Source organism: Homalodisca vitripennis, chromosome 6, assembly GCF_021130785.1.
Source record: "Homalodisca vitripennis isolate AUS2020 chromosome 6, UT_GWSS_2.1, whole genome shotgun sequence".
NCBI classification, from domain to species: domain Eukaryota; kingdom Metazoa; phylum Arthropoda; class Insecta; order Hemiptera; family Cicadellidae; genus Homalodisca; species Homalodisca vitripennis.
Window position 1 is genome coordinate 864253 of NC_060212.1, and position 8006 is coordinate 872258.

Genomic DNA, 8006 nt, shown 5'->3' on the forward strand with positions numbered 1-8006 from the left:
AATGGCCAATGGCAAAGGTTGATACAAAGCCTCTCACGTTTTAGTAGATTGCCTATTATTTTACTCTAGATTCCGTGTATTTTCATCTTATAAAATGTATTATTTTAGAAAATGTCTATATAGATTAAACTTTATATCTACATATTAAATAATGTTGATAATAGGTTCAAATCACCCAATATTTATATTATATATTTATAATGAGAGAAAGGTTTTATAGAAGTGCCAACACTAAATAAGATTTTGACGATAGTATTGTATTTTTTACCTTAATTTAAAATGCAAAAGAAATTTCTTACTTGCAATCTCAAGGACTCGCAGCAAGGAAATTCTCCCTTATTCCAATCCCCCCAGCAACAATCATCGCAGTGGCTGCCAAAATATTCCAACTCGCCATCATTGGAACTGATCTCATTTGATTAATTAACTTTATTTGTAACCTTAGCCTACCAGAATCAAAGCACCATTTGGCTGAAATATGATCCTGTCCACACTACGAAAACACATACACTTCCGTAAAACTATATTTGTAATCAATATCGTTGGGCTAAAATACAATCCTGCCTGTTTGTGTGTTTGCTAGGAACATACAAACATTTCCTAACACTATACTTGCTATCAACATCACATATTCTATCGTTGGGCTAAAATATGATATTTCAGTACTAGGAACACACATTTACTTCCTAAAAACTATATTGGTCATCATTGTCATACATGCAATCGTTGGGATAAAATATGATTCTGTCAGCACTAGGAACACACCTAGACTTCGTAACACTATATATTTTGTCAATATCACATATGTCATCATTGGGCTAAGATATGATCCTGTCAGCACTAGAAACTCACTTACACTTCCTAACAAATATATTTGCTATCACTATCATGTATGCTATCGCTGAAAACTAGCATGCTCATTTCTAAACCAGTATCATCATTATGGTAGCTTTCAGATAACAATTGTGAATACCTTTACTTCTGTATTAGACCATTCTAGTATTGTAAACATACCATGTCGTTATCATGATAAAACTAGACTGGAAGTCAAAGTATCGTTTGTTAAATTTAAAATATAATCAACTATATATTAAGGTACAAAATTCTGTTTAAAGAAGATACTCAATTTAGAATATTAATAAAGTGAAATGCAAACGTGTACAAAGGGAATACACTATAGAGGAATATTGCTGTGTGGAATCTACTCATCCATATTTAGTTCACGAATCATTTGTGTATGGATGATCAACACAGTAAAACATGATTTAGCTTTAGCTGGCAATAAAAGTGTAAAATTTTAGGATTAATGTATTTAACTTTAATATTAAATATTAATTTGGCTAATTCCAATAACCCTGTGCTACAGGAGCTGCACACGATATCTGTGTTAACTATCTGGACTGATAAAAATCTTCTGTGATTTGTCTCTACCATACTACCTGATAAGATGGCAGGGATTTCATACAGTCCTTTTGCAAATAGAATTTTACATAATTATGGAAATAAATGTTCTTTATTCTTAACTAAGCGTATCTTTTTTCGCTTTTTACACAAAAATCCACAATTTAGTTAGGATTATTACTGAATTACAAATGGATTCATAATTATCCTTAGAAGCTCAGCACAATAGGTAAAATGGAAATTTGCCCCAAAGCATCAATGATATTGCATAGTAACATAGCATTAAGCAATAAAATAGAAATTACTGTTTTTACTACAGCTTTTTTCTTACCGTTACTTCCTTACTTCTGAGAATTGAGTTAATCGATCAAGCTTGCAAGTATTCAGGTCACAATGTACTTATTTTCTTATTGCAGTTCTAAAACAGATATATCAGTGACAGAGAGACAAACTTCACACAACAAACCTAAACAAAATGTATAAGATATTATTACAATTCCCAACAAAGTCGGTGACAGCTGTTAGGGAAAATCATTAAAACTTATTCCTAGAAAAACGGAGCGTATAGTCACTAGCAAGAACTACCAGCACAATATATGCAAGCACGATCTCCGCCTGACCTGGTTCTTAGCGGAAACCGTCAGAATATTATAACATATCAGTTCATCCCTTTGTCTCTTTGCTACCGCTTTACATCCACAAAACAAAGATACATTCAGTTGTATAATGTATGACATTGTATTTTTTTCCAAATAGAGTATTAGGTTACCTACATTTTTAATATCACACATATTATATGTTATTTATGGCAAATGCGGTTAATGTTAGGGTAAAATGTAAATGCTTCTAAACGTAGTAAAGCATTAATCCTAATTTAATTTTATGAATAATATATTTGTACAGCACATTTATATTTCTTAAATATACTTATTAAAACATTTTATGTAATGTTTTCAATAACAAATTGTTCTCCCAAAACTTTGTCCCAATATTAGGCACTATTTTCTAGAATTTCCTTTTTCAATTTTATTGTTACTATACAATAATAGTTGTATTTTTTTTATAGACAACTCTTTATTTATTCAAATTTGTGTGCGTATACATCCTTGCAACACAAAACCGTTTTGAAGCAATTGAAATTTTAAAACTTTGAGTAACAAATATGATACATGTACATAGACAGTTTCCAAAACAAAGAATTATTATCGGAATATGGTTTTGTATTTGTACACAATTAAGGGTTATCGAATCATACTAACGTTGGTTGAATCATGACTTTGAATTTAAGTAACAGAGAAAGAATCTAAGAAATAACAATAAAAAGCAACAGTTACGTTGTTTCTAAAATACAATTATTACAGTATTTACTTTAGTATTTAAGTTTCTATTGCTTTTTATCTCAATTTTTTACGTTCGACGTGTATGATAGTAATTCTGTTGCTGAGTAAATGATAACACATCATTATAACAGTCAATTACTTCACTATCCTTGCAATCCTGAAGAGACATGGGTGGGGTACATCAGCAGAGATTTCATGTCGAGACATGCGTTTGAAGCACTGGTTGTTTTGAAAACTATCTACTATAGAGGTCGAGAGCGTTAAATATCGTTAAAAATGTATCGTTCGTCCTGCAGAGGTTCTGTGCTAAGATTATTCACTGTATAGAGGTTGATCAGTCTTAGCCCCAATCACAAAAATCCGTCTTATGGAGGTTTTCTTTAACTATTACGTTGAAAAGAACCGTCATGTAATTCAATTTTATCGTTACATACATACAAAAATGATATTTTCCACGCCTTTATAGATATGCTTTGCTAACGTTTAGCCAATATTGCAATACCATTTTTCAAAGTATATATAAAATACGGCTATGATAATACTTCTGATTAAAAAAAGTTCTAAATGACCTTTTTTACTTCAATGTTTTATTTTAATGGCATTTCATTTATTTGAATTAAAATTAATCTTTTCGCTTTAAGTTATAAGGGTGCCTATTTTCATTTATTCTTTTTATGCAATATATTGCTATCGGAATAAACCATAGTTGCATAATTTTGTAAGTCACTAGGAAATACATCTATAATGTAGATATATAATAATGTTATGTTCAACACTTCTGTCCCGTATACTTTAGCTCATTAACTATCCACTACGTATTAACCTTTCTTACGTATTGCTGTTAATTTTGTCATAATAATAAAAGATTTTGTATTTTCCTCGCTAAACAAGATTAATAACCAGAACTGGCAATTGGTACAATTCAGGTACGATTATTTCACTCAAAAATCTCATATTCGGCACTTTACACAATACTGTAACAATACACCAGAGTGTATTGTAGTGTATTGTGATCACCCCAGTATCCTGAATACAACAGTTACTTTCCCGAGAGATACCACAGATGTGATATTGTCAGGACGTGAATGTTCCATTGTCAAATATTGGCAGCAAACTTCGTATAATAAATCGTAATGAAGGCGGTATAGTTTTCTATACCGGAAAGATATTAGAATTAACAACGATATAATACTCAATACTGGTTTAAATTCCTAAAAATTATATATCCTGTTGATTTTTAATTCTAGTATAATTCTTTTTGCGTCAGGTTGAGTTAAAATATTCTTATATCCCGTTTTAGAGACATGCATTTTACAAGTGTATAATCTATGATTTTGGTATGCTATCGTATTTTACGAGGGAGGCAAAATGTGACACCTTTAATATATCACATGAAAAATATAAATCTGGAAAAAGTCAAATGTATTCTTTTAATTTAATTTTTGTTGCCTAATAGTTAGTTCTAGTCGTTTTTTATCCACATATCAATACGGGTTATTATTTATTTGTATTACAATAAGAAAGTAATACAAACTAATTGACTGAAATATTTGACTGTATGTCGGTTTATTTTTTAAGTTCCTGTTGTAAGGTAATCACACAGTCAATCTTCTCATTTTAAAAAGTAGGCATAATAAATTAATCACAAGGACTTAGCCAGCAAGGGAGTTCAAGGGTTCCAGCCCCCCCCCCCATTTTCAATTGTTTCAATTACTTTTATAAACTATGATTATTATTTAAATACATCAGTATTGCTACATTTACTACATAAAAATTGGTCTCGATAAAGAAACGGGCCAAGAACTTTTTAAGGAACAAAATAGGGCCTTGCTCTTTGTCCACAACGGTAAAATATCAATTGTCTGGACCCTCCTCCCAAAGATTTTCGTGGTTATAAAACAGTAACTTAGAGAATTTTAAATGCGTAAAATATAAATAATTATACAAGTCTGCTTCACCGACAAATATTCTTGGTTTGAAATTTCACGGATATTCGGCTATGGTAATTGTATTCATAGCAGGTCCACGATTTAGATAGAGAGGGTAAACTAACCCCAGAAGATGTGTTGAACTGGAAATTTTCTGCACAAAACATCTGTGACCATTTAACTTGTGCAGACGTAAGAGTTAACACCTTATTTTAAGACTTTATCGGTTACAGCCCGTTGATGTAGTTACAGCCAGGCAGTAACTTAATAATGCGTGTAACTTTCTTGTTTCTTTCTTTTAATTTCCTGTTCTTGGTGGTTACACAGTGTTAGCAACTGGTCTAAAATCAAACCAATATATTTGCCACGTCATTTAAACTAGATAAACAGGAATTTAGATAATTTATTATCAATTGTTTTAGAGTTTTGTAGGAGCTGCATAACGAATTCTAAACTATCAGTTGAATATCTAAAACATTCAATCTCCAGTTTTAAAGTTACCAAAACAAAATTGAATATAAAATGCAACAAAAGAAGCAATTTTAAACTCAGCTACCATACCAACTCGAATTAACAAAAACTAACAACATCTTTTGGTCATTATCAATCTACTGAATTCTGAAGTCTTATACATTTATATAAGATAGCATCCATGAAATATTTTGAATTCATAAAAAATTCAATCCAATTTTTTAAGTTCACTAACTGAAAGTTCACTGCTACTATCTTTGTTTCTCTAAAGAAAACTCCCATGCCGCCTATTGTTTTAATAATGTATTTAAATATATCATTGTAACCCAAGGCCTATAAAGATAAATATAAAAATGGAATGAGTATCATAGACTCCTTGCACCTCAATAGTTTAATTCAATTAGGAAAATGAAGAGAATTTTAAAAACAAGTTTGAACATTTTTATGAATTCAAAATATCTCATAGATAGTATCTTATATAAACACATAAAACTTTAGAATTCGTTAAACTCAGATTTATACTTACTCCACCGAACGAAGCATTTGAAACATTTAGTTGTAAAATGTATTTCTTGACTTTTTTAGATCCAATGGTACCAAAATGAATCACTGTATACTTTTGAAATAATAGGCTAAATATGTTTACAAATACAAGGGTATGCGTTTCTTACCAAATGGGATCAAACGGACAAACATACAAACAAGCTGAGTCCTATTGTTTTGCTTCCTCCAGGAGCTTTGCTATGTTGAAGTGGGCAGGTTTTCTATTTGTACTATAAAATGCCGACCTTTCTTTTGTACCTAAAGCATCTTGAACTATATTACTACACGATTAAAACCGAGGGTACTAATTTCAACATGCCTAATCGTTCTTTTTATATACATTTTGTGAAAGTATAAAAAATATATGTTAGAAAATACTACTTTTATAATATACTGTAATTTACTACAATGCATTTAACAGGTTGCCGAAAGCCACGGGTTCATTTTAAGGAACTTTTATGCCAGGATACCCGCCCACTATCTAGTATTTTGTAATCAAACAGTTCGTTGACAAAGATATATCCTACAGTTTGGCTTCATTCGTTTTGATTTTGAATGGAATATCGAAACTTTAAACGAAGAACAGTCTGTAAAAACTATTAAAATTATTAAAGATGATTGCCAGAACATGCAGTATTGAACTAAATCACAGTATAGCTTTTAAATCCATAGAGTGGGTGACGTTCCTTATAGCTTTAAACACAACTTGACTATGAAATAAAAATTGTTCAAATATGTTATTAAAAATAGTTTTGAAAGGTTATTATGATAATGTAGATAGCTTACCTTAAAATTGGTTTATGCCCCAGACCGGTTACGTTGTTAAAACATCACTGTCAGTCAGGTAGCAGAAAGATCTAGAACAGATAAATTTATTTCTCTTAAGATTCTTTAATGATTCAATATATAGATTGAATAAAGCTTACACATAAAAGAACATACATACATAATCTGTTGACACATATGTCTAGTAAAGGTTAAGTTAATTTTTCAAATTATCAATCCAAAGGCAAATAAATATGAGTTATAAATATTTCTATTGTTTTTAAGTATGTTTTATATATTTATGGTAATTTAATTTTTTTACTCTCGCTAGGAGAGAACTATGTGATTTCTACTAGTGACACCCGTGTAAACATATAACTTGATAATATTAACAGTTACACTATACTTGTTCATCGCACAAGCACTGATTGCGAAAGTATTCAAAATCTACAATGCTATTCATCTATTTTATACTCTTGTTTTATTTCTTCACGCAATACTTATACGAAGTGGGCCTATATCATGTGGTTCAAACTGCAAGTCAAGCCTGAAGAATTTTAATTTAATATAATATTTCACTTTTGCTCGTGTATGCAAAGATATTTTCAATTTCCATAACGATAATACATTAGAATTGTGTAGTTGTCTCCTTAATACAAGACATGAACGTTTTACAGTTAGTGATATGGTTCCCTCATATCTTCACAAATTCGAAATGGTATTTAGAAGGCAAAAGAAAGCCATCCGAATCAATTAAAAATTGAATTTCATATATTCTTGTAAGGACGCCTACAGGGAGCTTAGATCGCTGACTTTGCCTGCCTGTTTATCCTTAAGGTGGCCCTGTACTTCCGATTCAAGGTAACTTGGTCCAAGTCAGGAACGTTCACCAATACAGTACTAGAGGCTAGGACGAGTTCCTCGTACAGCAACACAGAATGCAACATTTGAACGTATGACGCCCGAGGCTGGTGTCAAGCTGATCAATACACTCCTTCAGGAAATAAAACGATTGAATTACCTAAATAATTCAAAGCTCGACTAATATCAATTCGGCTGGGATGCAATTAAATACAAATATGATCAGTCATCTGGTTTTGATATAAGATGTATAAAGTACAGGTATGTATAAGTATATATTTTAGTGAATTAAATAAATTGTGTATGCATGAGTGAGAATGGCAGTTATTTATAAAATTTGTATGCAAAGACTTTTATATAGAAAAAACACAAAATACTACTGTTTGTGTGCAGCTGTGAAAATTTTTACAACAACAAAAATTTATTATTATTACTAGCTGTTTCCCGCGGCTTAGCATGCTTTTCGCAAGCCTTGCCCGTGTATGAGCACTTATGGTTGAAGTAAATAAATTTCCAACTCCGATTTAGTGTTTGCGTTGTTGCGACGATAAAAAAATCTGTGTATGTTTATAGCCATTGTAAATGTGCATATATTTTATTATAAAGTGGCTTAACACTTAAGCTAAGTTCAGCCAGAAATTTATCTTAAAGAAAAATATACATCTTAACATAGCGCCTTCAAATAGTGTTTGGCTTT